General features: G+C 41.9%; 1 long non-coding RNA gene across 1 annotated transcript in view; it reads left to right on the plus strand.

Annotated features, from left to right (window-relative positions):
• The first annotated feature begins 2,386 nt into the window (after nt 1–2,386).
• The window catches only part of LOC142081691 (uncharacterized), a 40,268-nt gene continuing 25,857 nt past the window's right edge, over nt 2,387–16,797 (plus strand). Inside the window, exon 1 of the long non-coding RNA XR_012673441.1 lies at nt 2,387–5,522. This is a non-coding gene — a long non-coding RNA (uncharacterized LOC142081691). The remainder of the gene's footprint in view (nt 5,523–16,797) is intronic.

Below are 16,797 nucleotides of genomic sequence, written 5' to 3' on the forward strand. Positions count from 1 at the left end.
GTTTGTGTGAAATCCAACTTTTCAGGCTTTTTCAGTTCTAAACCGTAACACAAGGTGGCAGTGTATGTCATCACTAGTAATTTCTACGTCAGTGATCTCAACAAATTGAGGCATGGGATGGAAAAACTAGTTGATGTCACATTGGCAAATATTGGTGCAGATCCCAGCTTCTCTAGAACAGGAACGCTTTGAAAGTACTGAGATTTTTTTAATGGTGCTAGAAAACTCATTTCATAGCATTTGTTTTCACTAGTAAATGGGGAAGAAAGTCGGCTTTATTCTCTACTAACAAAGCTGTTCGAAGAGTGATACGTGAATATGATGTGCTTCTCTTTATTTTGAAATTCTGGGTTAAGACAACAAAAGAAATCCTTTTGCATTTGAGGAATATATGTATGTATTTGTAATACCCTTCAAAGATACTTGCCTCATGCTCTATCACGGTATATCAATACAACTGACATGATTCCATGCACTACACAGAAAGCATGAAGAATGGGTCTCCATAGATCTGCAGTTGTTGCACCTTGATGAGAACTTAAAGGCAAGCCGTATTTTTCTAAATTCGTAATTAAATGAAGATAAGCATGGATCAGTCTGGGAGCCAGGAGATTTGACAGTACTGGCTTCAATTCTACCACTTTGGTGGCCTTGGGCAAATGAGGTAGTTGCCGTTACTCCGTTCATTAAATGGTTTTATTAAGGCTTTGCTGAATTATAAGCATGTTTCTTAAGATGTGAAGTCTGTTTAGGTGCAACACTATAACCTCCTATTAGAAGCACAGATGTTCTGCACTGGTATTTGTGTAGTTCAGATGCGTTCAATCCAGATAAAGTATGTTCAAAGGTAACTTCGAGTAGAGGAGACCTCCATCATGACTGAGTAAATTTGAGTTCTTCATGGGAGTTGGAAGGGGAAAAATTCCACCTTTGAGAGTGGGCTGCTTTGATAACTGTAGTGTATTCCCTACTCACCTTAACCTGTATGAAGGATGAATATCTAAGCTCTGGAGATGACTGGTGGGATATCTTTTTCTAGGCCTGTCTGCTGATATCAGTGCTGCTGGATCTGAGGGTGTGGTACTTTTTCAGGCATTTCCTTAATAGAAGAGGGCATAATTGCACAAAATGTTTGTATCTTGAAGAGTGTTGATACTGGATGCTTTAAGACAGCTCTTACACAGGGATGTCTCATCTCTGCTTGGCATTCAGTGTTGCTGCTTTCTGAGGTAAAGTAACTGAGAGTTCAGAAGTCTTCAGTATGCTTTTTGTGTGTGGCATCATGGATACTTAAAACTGTGTAGCTAAGGTTCAGAATGCTGGCAACGCAAATCTCACCGTAGCCTGAGAAGAAGATTGATGTGTTAAAAATAAATTCACATAGTGACTGTTGAGTCCGTAGGCATTTAGTGTGCTCACTGCTGCTCAAAAAGGCTTTACAAGTTGCTTTCTGTTTTAGTGAAAGGTTAGCTCACCTGTACTTTAGTGTGGATCCTGTTGTATCATGATGGAGAAATTAATGCTTAATGTTTACTGGGGTAAACGTTTACACTAATATTCACAATTTCAAACAACTCCCATCACAAACGAAGGTGTGCAACTTGTAATTGAAGAAGCTATTCTAAAAACAAAACAAAATCTTTGCTTGCTATGTTGTAACATACATCTGAGCAAGATTAGGTGTGTAGTATCTTTGTTGTCTTTGGCTCTTTCTCTGTCTTTAAACCTGCAGGAAATCTGAAGACTGAAACTTTTGGCAGGGGAATTCTCTGAAGTGAAGTCACAGAAGTGTTGATTTGGGATGTCTCCCTTCCTCTTCCTGTCCATCAGAAAGAACTCCTCAAAAAAATTCCAGTTTTCCAAATTTTAAATGCCTTTCTAATTGCCAACAACTTGTCTGTCCTCTCTTACCCCATTCGTCATAATCTAAAAATGATAAATAATCATAAAAATGTTGTATCTTGTACTGCTGCTACAGGCAGCTGATGTAAGTGAACTGTCCTTGAAAGGGGGATGTTTTTCTTTTCTCTTCTCTTCTGTTTTCCCCACTGAGCAAAGAAGTTACAATACCAAACCTTTGGACTTCATTTCTATTTTTCACAGGTTTGTGTGTTTAGTTTCAGCTTTGCTGCTGCTTTTAGCTGTACAGTTGGGCCCCTCCCAGCTCAGTGCTTAGAGAAGTGGAAGAAACTACCTATTGACACACTCTGGATCTACATAAACTGTTGAAAAACATACCAGGTAAACCTGTATTTTCCTGTAACTGTACTCTTGGGTTTTTACTGGTTTGCTTATAAAGATGATAGGTACAAATGGGATTTTAAAGTGGATGGTGTCCAATTTCTATCTCTATGGAAGACATAAAACAAAAGGGGAGAAGGTATATATTGATTTTGTCTTCTCTGATATGTTTTTCTCAGTGATTTTTTTTTTTTTTAAAAAACCTCTAGTAATTTGAATGTCTTGTTTTAGGATGGCTTGAAGCATGTTTTCTCACTTTAGTCACAGGTCCATAGCCTTTAACATTGCTGTTTCACCAGCTATTATTTAATCAGAGATATGTAGTTTTATTGTGTTGTTAGCGGCTCTTTAGGCAGAGCTGCCAGGAGAGGGGACTGTATGTAGGCTGGATGTTTGTTTAAACTAAATTTTCTTTCCAGTACATCTGTGTTGCAGAAGGACAGCAATCCACAGATCTGCATAGACGCAATGTGTCAAGAGGGATCTGCTGGACAGTTCTTTTCTAGAAATCACCCAAAGACAAACCTCCGCCAGTGATGAGCGTTCGGGAATCTTGTGTCAACTCTTAACCTCCATTTTCTTCACCAGTTTTTTCTGGAAAGTAAAAAAGTAAAACCAACATCTCTTTGACAATGCTGTAATACCCATAAGCTGACAATTTCAGATTTGTTAACTGGCAACAAACATGTGAGAAGGTAATCTTTTTGCTGCAAATAATACTTATGTCCAGTTTGCCATCTATGAAGAGAGGAGGCAGTGGGCAGATGTACTATCTGTGAAGAAAAAGTGGTGCCTAGTATTAAATGGAAGAATAAATAAAAACCTATACTCGTGTACTCGCAAAGGATTATGTCACTTCTATTGCATAAACTAGCATGCATTCCACACCAAGTACATCACTCAACCAGCTTATACAAGCTTGATTTTTCTGAGGGAAAGATGTCTAGACTTGTTTTCCCATTCTGGTTTCCTTTAAACAGGCTGTTGACTCAAATCAAGTTAGTACAACGGTTTGTGCTGGTTTTAGGGGGTTTTTTTGCATGCAAGCAGCATGATGTTGTCTAAGGTTGTCTTGCTTATGGCTGAAATACAAGATTTGAATCCAGGGTCTGGAGTGGAAAAGCTGGAATGCCAAACTCATCAAACCAGATGAGTGTATTGCTGCCTACTGTTGCTTCAACAGACTTCATGCTGCAAACCACTCATCTGCATCAACTCATGGGAGAGTGGTTCCATATTAACTGGAAATACATAATCAGCAAAGCCCTCTTCTTCCAAAAGGGAAAAAAAGCGGGAATCAAGTCACTTGATGTCAGATATTTGAACATATATACCTTGCCTCATGCACTTTGTCTTCAAGACTTTGAACAAGCTTTTGTCCATCTATTGCTTGACCACTGAATGGATTCTACAGCATTGCTACGGCCAGTTAAGTTGAAGTTTTCATGGGGTTTTTTTGTTGGTTTGTTTTCTATTAAGTTGAGGGCAAATTAGAAGTAGCCAGTTTGTGAGAGGTCCTCCTGGGACAATTTTAACAGACTAACAGGGAAGGACAAGTTTTAAGTAACATTACATCAGCCTCCTCACTTATATATGTGATTATATCGGGGTATGAGCTCTTCGCTCTAGTGAGTGAATTCTTGAGGCTGGAAGCAGGACCACAGTCTTGCTGACTGTGAAAGATGTGGTTGCTAGAACTGTTTCTTGAAAGCGGGAGGGAAAGAGAGAGTGCCCTAGTACACTAGTGTCTAATGTAGCAACAATACTGTTGCCTTTATCCTTTCATGCAAGGTCACCTCTTAGATTTCTTAATTGGGTATACTCTTTCTATACTCTCAGACTTTCTATAACAGTCTGCAGATAAAGTCTTTGTCTTCTAGTTAACAAGTAAATAAACTTTTCCATTTGAAGAGAGTAATGAAAATGCAGTTTCCTACCATTTATCTTATATGGGGCTTCTACTTATTCCTTTCTGTGCCATCAATCTATCTTATAAGCTTTAAAAGGTAATGTCTCTTTCCTTCCTAGACTCAGAGTGCATGTCTGAAAAGTCCATTTAAAGAATTAATGAACCTTTTCAGTAATGTAACTGTGGTGCATGTCACTTGCCCAAGCTATTTTGTGGTCTATAGTGAAATTGTTTCAGTCATTCATTCTCCCCAGCTGCCTCTGAGCCTTTGTGTCATTTATATTGGTCATACTTCGCATATTTCTCTAGGTGGGGAAACTTTCTGAAGGCTGTCTTGCAGAAAATCATATCTTTTCTGTATTGTGAGTTATGCTCTTTGAGTCAAGAGGCATGAAATTGTGTATTGGCTGTTCTTTTTTTATTAAAAAAAAAAAATAAAAAATTGTGGGACTGCCTGTGGTCTTCAAGTGTAATTCTGGGAGGAGCTGGTGTAATGTTGGTGAAGATAAACTTGAGTGGGTAAGAACAGAGTTGTAAGGCAAAAAACAGCTTAAGTCTGTTATGTGATGTGTTGCTCCTTATACTACAGGGCTAGCAAAGGAGTTCATTGAGCAACCTGCCAGAGAAAGTTGTAAGTACATCACTCAACTTCTCCATACTGTGTTTTGCTGCTTTGTAAAGTGGTACAAAAACATAATTGGGAGTTGAGCACTGGTGAAAGAGTTATGTAAATGCACATGTAAAGTCACAAAAGGTTTCAGATGTTTCTGAAATTCCCTGCTGAACTACAGCTGGGGACGTAATGCTAGTTAGTGAGGTGCAAAAGTGGAAATGCAAGAATTAAGCAGGTCAGTGTACTGATGATGGGGTGTGAGAAATAATCATCTTGCCACATCAGAACTGTTACGATCTTCCAAAATATTTCTTCATTTCAGTTCATTCAAAGACCACCAGTTGTGATGACTATGGTAACTGCTCTTTTGAAATCCATTTTTAACCCATCTTAACAATTGGGCAATCCAGACTGGTCACAGCTGAGTTACTGAAGAGAGTTGGCATGTTCTCATGTAGTCTGAATGTCCAATCTCTTGCTTTTGTCAGTGTTAGCCAGTATAGCCTGATTGTTTTTCTCTTTCTTCATGCAGATGCCTTTTTTGGACACTAATCTACACTTGTGCAATAGGAGCATCATCTCTACATGCCTTGGAACCTCTTAGGCATAGGAGTCAGGGGCTTGAATGGATTAGGCATTGGCAGAGACGTAGATTTTGGCAATGCCTTGAACTATGACATGATAATCTGTGTGATGCATGCAAGTAGACTAAACATGGAAGAGAAGTCTTAAAATGTTGAAGTCATTACCCATACAAAGGTACGTTTGTCTTGGGTTGGAATCCTTTAAATGATGTGGTGTAGGGACAGATAAGGTCTGGCATGACCTGCTGGCAGTTCCCTTTTCTCATACCAGCAATATGTCAGCATGACGTGGTATGATGTTGTGGGAGAAGCATTTATTAGAAACAGCTGGAACCCAAATACAGTTTTAGATCACAATCTCCAGGCTGGCTGGCTGATTTTGCTTATTGCCCAGTCTCTTTTAAAAAAAACAACTAAACAAAAAAACCCACACCAACAAAAAACCCCACCACTTATGTCTTTAAACAGGGAGATTATCATCTATACTCTGGATTTGGTTTTTATGCCAGTTGACACTTTGTAATGTTTAGCCATTGGCAACTTAAGCAATCTTGAATGTTGCTGTAATACAGAATCACCCAAACAAAAGTAGCCCAATGAGGAAACAGCACAGCTGGTTGAGAAATTGTGGAAGTGATAGTGTTTTGAAATGACTGGGAGGAAAAAAAAAAAACAACCTAATTCTTTTTGGGTATAGCCTGGAATGCATTCTGTGTGTTAGATTGCAGGAGATAATGCAGCATAAGTATGAAAAACAAGCATGTTACTTATTTCAGTTATGCGTGTAAATATGGATGCCCTGTTTTAATGTGTAATGGTCTAAAATGGTACTGGTCTTAAAGGTAACGTTGTTTTAAATGTGTAAGGCTTAAACGTTGCACAGAGATGACTTCTTAAAATCCTACTTCCTCTTAATTTTTTTTTTGTTGTGGTAACATTTTTATAGGCCTAAACCTTACAAAATGTATGATTTCATGGCCATGCTGAGCAAGTGTTTTGCTCTGCACAACTTCAGTCCTTGTATCTTGTATGATAACCAAAATTAGGTAGCTGTGGGTAAATGAAGAAGGGGAAAATAGCTATTTTTAAGGTTTTTTTTAAAAGGTTTTTTTTTTCTTCATCCTAAGGACTTTAGCCATTCCCTTTTGTGTTTTAACTTGATTTGTAAAGCATGTAAAAGAAGATTGTTGTAAATCTTCAGTGCAAGCTTTTGTGTCCTACAACTCTTTGGGAATGTGTTACTTTCTTTTGGTAAAGGACTCTGATTTAATCCTCTTACTTTCTTAAATAGCTTTTGCCTTAACCTGCTGATAGTATTTCTGGTTTATTGTTACCCATGCAATTCAGTAGCTCATTCTGCACTGAGACTTGGTCTTTTCTTAGGAGGATTATTAATTAATATCTGAACTGTGGTAAAGATGTCTCCAAGCTGACACTGGTGTCCCACACTGGTGTACAACTGGAATAGATGAGGCAGGAAAGAGGTGAGGCAACTACGACTTCATTCTATTTTACAGAAGAAGCATCAGCACAGAGATGAAGCAGCTTTGCCCCAGCTTCTGGGGCAAATGCAAGTCTGAAACAGAGTTGGAAACCGAACCCAGTTATTCAGAGGCCTGAGTCTATGGCTGAATTACAAGCCGGTCTTATGTCGTGAGGATTTATACAAGAACTATCACTGGATTAAAAAGAGAAGCGCTGTGAAGCATTAGCCTCTTGCTTCGTGGTGATTTTTGCACTAAATGTTCTTTTCCTCGTCTGTTTACTCACACCACCTCCTAGACCATCTCATCAATCCTTCTTGCTCCTACAGACCTTGTGGCTGAGGTTCCCTGGAAATACTTGAGGAGCAATTGGGTTGTGTAAGTGGTAATGTGCTCCTGAGGCTTTTTGACAGCAGAACTTAAGAATTAATAGTGTGGGTTTTAGTTTGTTCGGTTAAACTGTTATCTCATGCAAGCCTGAAATGCCACCATCACACTGTAGTGTTTCTTATCGTGTGTGGACAGCTGTGTGGCTGAAAACGGATGGAGTGCCCTGTGCTGTAGTCGGACCATGTTGCGAGTAAGCTCAGTGGGGTCAGAATAAAGTAAAACTCCTAGTTTTTCTTTAAACAGCGTTGGATGAGAGAAAGAGGAGGGGTCTCGTGTTTCTTTCTTAGCTCATTCATTCCTGGCATGGTAACGGCATGTCCTGTGCTGGAGGAGGCAGTCACTGGGATGGATAGGAGCTGTGGGTTTCCTGGTCTGTTGTAATCTTGTGTGGTAGATTCTCATAAATCAGGAAGCATGTACCTCACAGCTGTGGCCAGATAGCAATCCAGACCCTTAGTGCTCAGTTTTCTATGCAGCGGTTTCACCTCTTGCTCCTGGCTTTAATAAACTTACCTTTTGTCTTACCATGTCAGGGTATCAGGTTGATCTGGTTGCTGTTTTCCATCACATGTGACCACGTTTCCTTGTGGGAATAGGAACTGTGAAGTGACCCTAAAACCAAGTATCACTTTTGTACTTCTGAAAGATGGCTTAGTCGTTATTAAATACTTCTTTTATACCCCTGAGGGGTGCTTGGTCTTTAGAGCGCGTGGAACAGGGGGCAATTTTCATCTGAAAGGTGTCATGCAGAAAGTTAGCAGCAACTATTAAGTGAGGTGATGGGAACATTAAATGCTGATTAATGGTGTAGGTTACATTCTGAGATCAGTATTGCATGGACTGGCTACCTGGTGCAGCATCACCATCCTATGTATGAGGAAGTGAATCAGCTGGCTTTCATGTTGTTTAATGCTTAAGAAACTCTAAAAATACAGGACCTCATGTAGTTCAGCTATGGTATGAATGTGATCTCCAGCAGTGATTGTCTACTGTGTAGAATGGCAATGGTTTCTACCCACTGGAATGGAAATTAATTTCCAGGAAAGCACATGACTTTGTTCACCTTACTTTTGCTAATAGAAAGAAACTGAGAGTTTTCATCAGCGGCAGCAAGTTTTGCATTGAGTGAGGATCCTTGTCTCATAGCAGATGTACTCATTTGCATGGGAGTTAGCTAATTTCCAATTATCAGCTCAGAATGGGTTTGTTTAATTCAGCTGCTAAATCTGCCATTTCCTGCCGAGAAGTGTAGAGAGTTGAAATCATCTACTGCTGTGCAGACACAGGGGAAGGAGACGAGGTATATGTGAAGAGCTTGGCCAAGTGTGTTTAAGCATCTTGGTCTGCTGGGATAGCTTTATTCCAATAGAATGAAAAGTTGCCTCTTAAAGCTTTTTATTGAGAATTCACTATGAAATGTGACACTTTGTTTAAAAAAAAAAAAGTAGTTTTCCAGTGTGTTGGTCTTTAGGTGACAAAATAATCTTCCCTTTAACCAGCAAGACAGGATACTGGATGCTAGAGGAGTGTGTGATGCTTTTAGATCGCTTAAGAGTAGCCATAATCTGTGCAGAAGATCAAAACATATCAGTTGCTCTGTTTCAGCCAAAGTGGACTTGCCAGGATTGCAAAAGCTGTAACTTTTTTTAGTAGTGATGAGTCCCAAAGGTTAACCTGAAAGGTTAAAGTGCCTTTTCAGGGTAATGTTTGCTTAGGTGCAATTTGATTTGCCTTTTGTCTGTGTAACCAAGGCAGAAGCTTTGTTACATTGGAAACTCGGGTTTCAAAACATATTAGATCTGAATTTCAGATAAAACACAAAAATAATTTGTATGGATCCTGTCCTTTTGGAGTGTGGAGGTTATGTCCTGCTTTTCCTCTAGGATGAGTTGCTGAAATACTTCTGCTCCCTTTTATAGTGGCGTTCTGGCAGTCCCTTTCCTGGGAGAAGCCGCCCAGGAAAGGAGATGCTCTGGCCATAGTGCGAGTGGTGTGGCCAGCATAGAAGTTCAAGTGCTTCATGGCCAATTGAGCTTCCTTTTTATGTTCACTGTCATCTTCCCCTGCTGTCTGTTTTCCATTGCCAGCACTAGATGCTTTTTCATGTTTAGGGATCAGCATCAGGAATATCTTAAATTTTATCCAAATTTTAAATAATTTGCAGTTCTATGTCCCTGTTACCCTATGCATGGTGTCTCAGTGAACATACCTCAAAGGACAAATGAATTCTTTGAGTGGAACTCAGCAGCTGCACTCTCCGGGGCGGGGGGAAGTGGCGAATTTTCAGGTAACAAAGAAGCTGCAAATGCAGTTTGATGCTATTCCTGTCAAAACAAATGGGACAACCAACAGGGCATCAAAAAGAGTGCTATAAATTCTATTTGGTTTCTTAAGGCAGTCAGCCAGGGGTGCTGCTAGCCAGGAACAGCCGAGAAAAACAGATGACAGAAACAGAGATTCATTTTATGAGTTTGGCTGGAATTTTAATTGCACTTCTCCCTGTGTTAATTAAGAAAATGAAAGTTTAGCACAGACCAGTGAAGAGTGGTAGCATGCTCTGGAGAGGACTCCTGGTGCAGCATCCTGCCCCTGCTGGCAGTGCTTTTGGGAGATATGAGGTGGCGGTTGGGGAAAGTCTGCACCCAGTGGAGGCCTGGCCACCGATAATCAGGAAACGGGCATTTTGCAGGGGTTTTGGCTTCTCTGTCAAATTTTGAACTTGACTCAATTCTGTATGACTCAGTCTGGTTTGACGCTTCAAGGGGATGGGCTTGGGCCATGTCTGTTGCAAGATGCCACCTCCCTGCCGCCCTGCCTGCTGTGCTCGTACACCAGACCAATTACAGACATGAAGTGTGGGCTGCGATTTTCATGGTGATTGTGGTTTCTAGTGAGCCCTGAAATCTGGTAGGGTAGTGAAGTCTAACACACATTACAGCCTGGGTGTCCTTTTAGATGTTCTCTAGCACTTCCCTGTGCCACCTCCAGGGCTGTTGCCCAGCTGTCTGGTGCGTTCTCAAAGCTGCTGCACTACCTGGCAATAGACGATCACAGAGCTGATGTTTCCATTTCATTGGGCAGGAGGGGTTAATGACTTCCTCGCTCTAATATTGTAAGGCTGGAAAGCCTGCAAGGGGATTTTTAGTTCTGAAGGCTGCACATGAACATGTCTGTATTGCCAGGCTTGAAGAGTCTCTAGAGAGATAGTCTCTTTAGTCAGAGGCTGAACCCAGGAAGGCTGCAGAACAGGAATGCAGGACAGGATAATTCAGGTCAGAAGGAACTTACGAAAGTCTCCAGTCCAACCTTCTGCTCTAAGCAGGGTCAGCTTTGAGATCACATCAGGTTACTTGGGTCTTTATCCAGTTTGGCCTTTTTGGGACAGAGAGTGCAACCTCTCTGGGCAATCTGTTCATTGATTTATTGGTTGTAATAAATTGGCATTTTATTTATTGTTATTGTTAATTTATTTTCTAGCCTCTAGGCTCATTTTTCATGTCTCTAAGCTTTCTGTCTGTATTGGTAAAAGCAATCTCATGGCTTCTAAGCAAGTTCTGGGGAAGGAGTGGGGATTAACCCATGCGTTTCAAGAATTTGCAAGTGATACAGCATTGCCACTCCCAATTTTCCATTTTCTTTAAGTATGTTCTCTCCCCCCTTTTATTTAAATGTCTTTTCCTACTTCTTTCTCCTTACATGATTCCCCACCCACCCTTCTGACAGTGGTAGAGGAGGGAGGACTCTGTTTTCCATTTATCTTGGGCTGCTGCTAGAACCTTTGTAGTACCTTTAGATATCTCAAACCATTTGATGTTTCTTCTAGTAAGCTAGGTATTACCTCAGTTCCTGAGGAACTGAAGGAAGGGTGCGATGAGACGAGAACAGGATCCAGATCTCCTGTTTCTAGGTACTGCAGTAAGCAGCTTTTCATGACAATTTGCATTCATATAATGTATTTCAAATGTTGAACATTGGATGGTGAAGCACCTGGTTTACATCAGCCTTGAGGTAGACATCATGTTCTTGCGGCAGGTTGTTCCACTATGTGACTACAATGGTGTGAGCATTGCAATGGTAGTGTTTGTTCGTGGTGCAATAGCGTATTAGCTCTGGCATGCAGCATGATATGTTTGTGAATAGTCTCAGGCTGGTTTTGTAGATGAGGAGCCTTGTTTCATTTTGGTTACATCATGGTTGTCTCAGGCCTTTCCCTTTTTAACCTACTCACTCTGTTACATTAAGGAAATAATAAATAAATGGCAATGGGCTTTCCCTGGCTGAAATTAGCTGTTGACCTTAGACTACTGTAAGCTATACCTACAAAAAGCCCCTGCTGATTTTCCTGGTGGGCTTGAGGAAGCCTCTGAGCGGCTTTTTGTGAATTAACGTTTGGAGGAGGAGTGGCGGAGATGGTGTGAACATTACGTGTTTTGCTACATGAGCTGATGATTGCTTGAATGAGTGGACTTCCTGATTCAGAGGAGAAGAATGAATGGTCTCTCCTCATAGTTTCAATTTTATTATAAAAGGTACTTTAGCAGCTCAGTGGTATCTGCAGCCCCACGCAAGTGCTGCCTAGACAATTGTTTCCACCGCTTGAGAAAAGGTCCAACTGACACACCAATGGGAAGTTGACACTTTCAGTTCATTAAAGCAAGCGTCTATGAGTGCATGTACTCAGCTGAGAATGTTTTAGCCTCTAAGAAGGGTCTGAAAAAGGCTTGAACTTTAAAAGCTTTCATTGTCTGAAGGCACAGGCTGTTCCAGCTCAGCTCCCTCCTGCTGTAGCACTGGGACTAAGTGTGTAGTGGCTATTTGATTGGTGCAGCAGCCTTGCTTTATTGCTTGACCTTGCTTCATTTAAAAATAATAATTAAAACTGTTGCTTTCTGTGTTTGCAAGATAACAATGAATTTGGAACAGAAGTTACCTGGCTGATGGTTCAGTGAAGGGGCCTTTAGAGACAACTGATGATATACTCATGTTTTACTCGTTTTCCTGATATTTGTCTGGTTTGTTCTCTTCACAGAGCTAATACCCCTGTCTGTATTTGCAGACTAGCTCCCCCAAATTCGTTATTACTGTGATGCAAGTAGTTCTGGAGGGTGGCCATGTAGGGGCTTTTTTTCCCCTATTTTGCTCTAACGGTTGCTTTGACATTACATCAAAATAATGCCACTTGACAATGCAGCAGGATACTGATGACCTCTGGGAAAGGTTTCTTGATACATTGGCAATTGCATCCTACAGACCAGACTTAAAGGGAGCTCAGACACTCTTGGAGAAGTTAGCAAACACAATCAGCAGGATAGAGCATCTTTCACATGGAAGTTGTTATTGCCTTTTCCATCCTAAATGAGTTTACTGTACTGCTGAAGAAACAGACATGCTTGCTCTAAGGGCTTGGGGGCTTTTTAATGTTAGAGTATTATAGGATTAAATATTCAGCCACCAAATCTCTTATGTCAACCCTTTTGTAATAGGAGGAAGCGATGATGTTAACGGCTTTTCTGATATGGTTTAGAGGGCAGCACTATGTTTGGCCCCATATTGTTCTCACCTGAGATATTGGTGTCTGAAAACATAACTCTAGGGATGTCAGCATCTGATGGTATAGTATGGATAAGAACGTTAGTGAACTTAAAATGACGATTTCTAGTATGCATTGTTTTATTATGTCTTCTGTCTTTAAATATAGCAGCTTTTCAGCTTTTTCACAGCTGTGGTTAAGACGATAGGCTGAGATGACACTTCTACCTTGATTTTTCTTTAGATAGCAAAAAAGTTTATGGTGTTCCCTGGGAATTTATAATCAAGGCTAGTTCAGGTTAGAAGGGACCTTTGCAGGTCATGTAGTCCAGCCTCCTTCTGTCTTTCGTGATGTCTAATTTGCTGAAGTGGTCCCTAATCCACTCTTTCTCTACTCTGGGTCATGCTTCACTTGCACAGACTCTGCCACTACCTCAGGGAGATCTGAGAGCAGAGCTTCGCAGTCAAGTAGACGTTTTATACCTTGGCCTTTTTTTGTGCCCTTTGTCCATGGACCAACATTTTCCTTGCTGCTGAGATACTTTTTGTTGCCTTCTGCACCCCTTCCATGTTTCAACTCCAGCCAAGCTTTTACTTTCATGTCCTCCTGTGTGCTCAGGCATTGTCTCCATATTCCTCCTAACTAGCCTGTCCCCACTTCCACCTCCCATACACTTCCTTTTAATGTTTGAGCTCAGTCAGGAGTTCCCCCTTGAGCAGAGCTGGCCCACTGCCATGTTTGCTTGACTTCCTGCACATCAGAACGGGCTGTTCTGCTTTGAGCGGTTGTTCTTGGAGATCAACCGTCCCTGCTAGGTCCCTTTGCCTTAGCTTCCGATGGGATCCTGCCTACCAGTTCCCTGAACAAGCCTAGATCTGCTGTTCTGAAGTTGGGAATCTCTACTCTGCTACCTGCCTACCTCACTTGTTTCAGGATTTTTGTATCACCATCTTATGATTGCTGCAGCCAAGGCTGTGATCAATCTTCACAGCTTTAACTAGCTCATCTTGATTAATGAGTAGCAGATTGAGCAGAGTGCCTCTCCTCATTGACTTGTCTATCAGTTTTTTCAAAAAGTTGTCCTCCAGGATTGCTCTCTTTGGTTGCTTGCACCCTTCCTTGTTGCCCTCCCAGCAGATACTGTGGTGGTGAAAACCCCAAGGGAGAAACAGGGCCTACAATCAAAAGGCTTCTCCCAGCTGATTATCATAGAATCATAGAATCATACAGGTTGGAAAAGACCTCTAAGATCATCGTGTCCAACCATCAACCCAACACACCATGTCCACTAAACCATGTCCCTAAGCGCCTCATCTACACGTCTTTTAAATACCTCCAGGGATGGTGACTCCACCACTTCCCTGGGCAGCCTGTTCCAAGGCCTGACCACTCTTTCAGTAAAGAAATTTCTCCTAATGTCCAATCTAAACCTCCCTTGACGCAACTTGAGGCCATTTCCTCTTGTCCTATCGCTAGTTACTTGGCAGAAGAGACCAACCCCCACCTCGCTACAACCTCCTTTCAGGTAGTTGTAGAGCGCGATGAGGTCTCCCCTCAGCCTCCTCTTCTCCAGACTAAACAACCCCAGTTCCCTCAGCCGCTCCTCATCAGACTTGTGCTCCAGGCCCTTCACCAGCTTCGTTGCCCTCCTCTGGACACGCTCCAGCACCTCCATGTCCTTCTTGTAGTGAGGGGCCCAAAACTGAACACAGGATTCGAGGTGCAGCCTCACCAGTGCCGAGTACAGGGGCACGATCACCTCCCTGCTCCTGCTAGCCACACTATTTCTGATACAGGCCAGGATGCCATTGGCCTTCTTGGCCACCTGGGCACACTGCTGGCTCATGTTCAGCCGGCTGTTCAACCAGCACCCCCAGGTCCTTTTCCTCTGGGAATTTTCCTCTGGCTGATTTCATCCACTTTCTCTCGATTTTGGTGGTCTGTAGCAGACACCCATCACACTGTTATGCTCATTGGCTTCCTCTCTTGTCCTGACCCATAAGCTTTTGACAGTTTGTCACCTGTTGCTTTGCAGAGCTCTGCATGTTCAGGTCTCTTCTTTGCATAGAGCACAGCCCCAAGCTCTCTGTCTTTCTCTTTTTATCTTCCTGAAGAGCCATCATCCATCCATCCATCACAGCACTGCGGTCATGTAAACTATCCCATTGCATCTCTAATCCTTGAGATATTATAACTTTGTGTCTGCACATGGACTTCCAATTTCTTATGTTTTGCAGCATTCGTTTGTGTACAGGCCCTTCGGAGAGGCCCCCTGTGAAACACCTTGAAAGTGGGAGCGTGAGAGTCTTGGGAAAAGATCAGGGACACTGGCTACTATTTGTGCCTTGATTTTCCTTTCCCATGGAACTGGTTCTGGTGTCACAGTGTTAATCTTTTTGTGAAGGAAAAGAGTTGCTCCACTTGAGTAGGAAATGTCAGGAATGTTGGTCCTGGGTACTGTTACATCTGGGGAAAAAACCTTTCCAGGAGCAGGTGAGTGAGCCCATAGTCAGAGATACAGGCATTTCTAATCTGGCTCTTTCATATGCAACTTCTATAAACCTGACATAGGGCAGGTTTATACCTGTCGAATGATGCTGGTCTACCTCTTACGGTTTGGTCATTGTTTAAGACAGTTTGCAAATATGCTAAATCCCAGATGCTTTACTTTTAATACATTCTTTCACCTACTTAACACACTTGCACAAACACAGGCATGTATTGCGTCTCTTCTGTTCAGCCTTCTTCAAGCACGTTTTGCTATTCTTCAGCATTTTTCCATATGGTGGACTCTGACTGTCCCACAGTGGATTTGAGAATTAGTCCGCAATGAGGAAGAACAGAGGAAAACTTTTTCTTCCCCTCTCTTCCCTGTGTAAGGGAGCAGAATCAGCTGGTGTCAGTCCCGTACTTCCTCCTCCTCAGAAGCTGGAAGACTGCAGTTCCCTCCTCCCACATCCTCATCTCTACTCAGATGTGTGCAACTATTGATGATTAGAAGTCTTGTTTTTTTCATGTCCAGGGTTCTTCAGGTGAATTCCACCCAGGCTGTGATAGCTCCTAAACTGTGCCCTGACTATCTGAAGAGGAACCATCCTAGAACAATTGCTAGGAGCTCAGTGCACGCTTCCCCTCAGCACTTCTCTGTAGCTGTGGAAGTTATGATGTGCTCAATGGCTGTAGTAGCTTAGTAACTTCTCTTTGGTCTTTCTCTTTGAGAGGGTTCTGCTGTACATAGTTTGAGAGACTCTTTCAAAAGAGAAACTAGCCAGTCATTGTGGCGTCGTGTGTCTGTCCGTCCCCCCCAAAAAAATTCTGTCCACTGTCAGATGGATTTCTCTTATGCTGGTTAAAACTCAAGAGACGTCTCCATGTTCTGTAGCACATTTTGAACTCTGTGCTTCTGTAGCACAGTAATTGTCTACTTTGTCACACCTATAGCTGTGCTGTGTTCCCTGCGCTATACAGCTGCTGTGACCAGATTGCTCAGTTTTATGCTCTCCTTTACTGTACCTGCATATAGCCAGGAGAGCGTGTCTTGCAAGGCTTGGTTGTGGCGAAAACATTGCAGTAAAGTAGACCGGAGAGTGATGGCAGCTGTAAAACCTTGGCATGGAGTGCCTTGCTGTGTCATTTTATTGCATGCAGCCTGTCACTAGACAGATGTGAAGATGGAAAGAGCCTGTTATTAGTGGATTCCTTTTCAAGAAGGAGCAGACATTTTCACATACTTTGACAGTACAAGAATATCTTGCTGTAACTTCCTCAGCTTACCACTTATCTGAGGGCATCTATGTTTTGATGAAATCATAGTAATGTGTTTTTCTTGTTTCTGTTGTTAAAGATTACCAGAGTAGTGTAAGTTCATTTTCTGATCTGCAGTGTAATGACCACTCTGTCCTTATCTGCTTGTCCCATGTTCAATACAGGCACCAAGACTTTACACGCAACCCATTGTCGTTTCCTTTCTTCTTCTTTGATTAATGCTTTTTCATCTGGTTTATCAAACTTCTGGCTTCTTCCCACTTGTAGGCTCCTTAAAACAT

Source organism: Calonectris borealis, chromosome 4 (assembly GCF_964195595.1).
Source record: "Calonectris borealis chromosome 4, bCalBor7.hap1.2, whole genome shotgun sequence".
Classification (NCBI taxonomy): domain Eukaryota; kingdom Metazoa; phylum Chordata; class Aves; order Procellariiformes; family Procellariidae; genus Calonectris; species Calonectris borealis.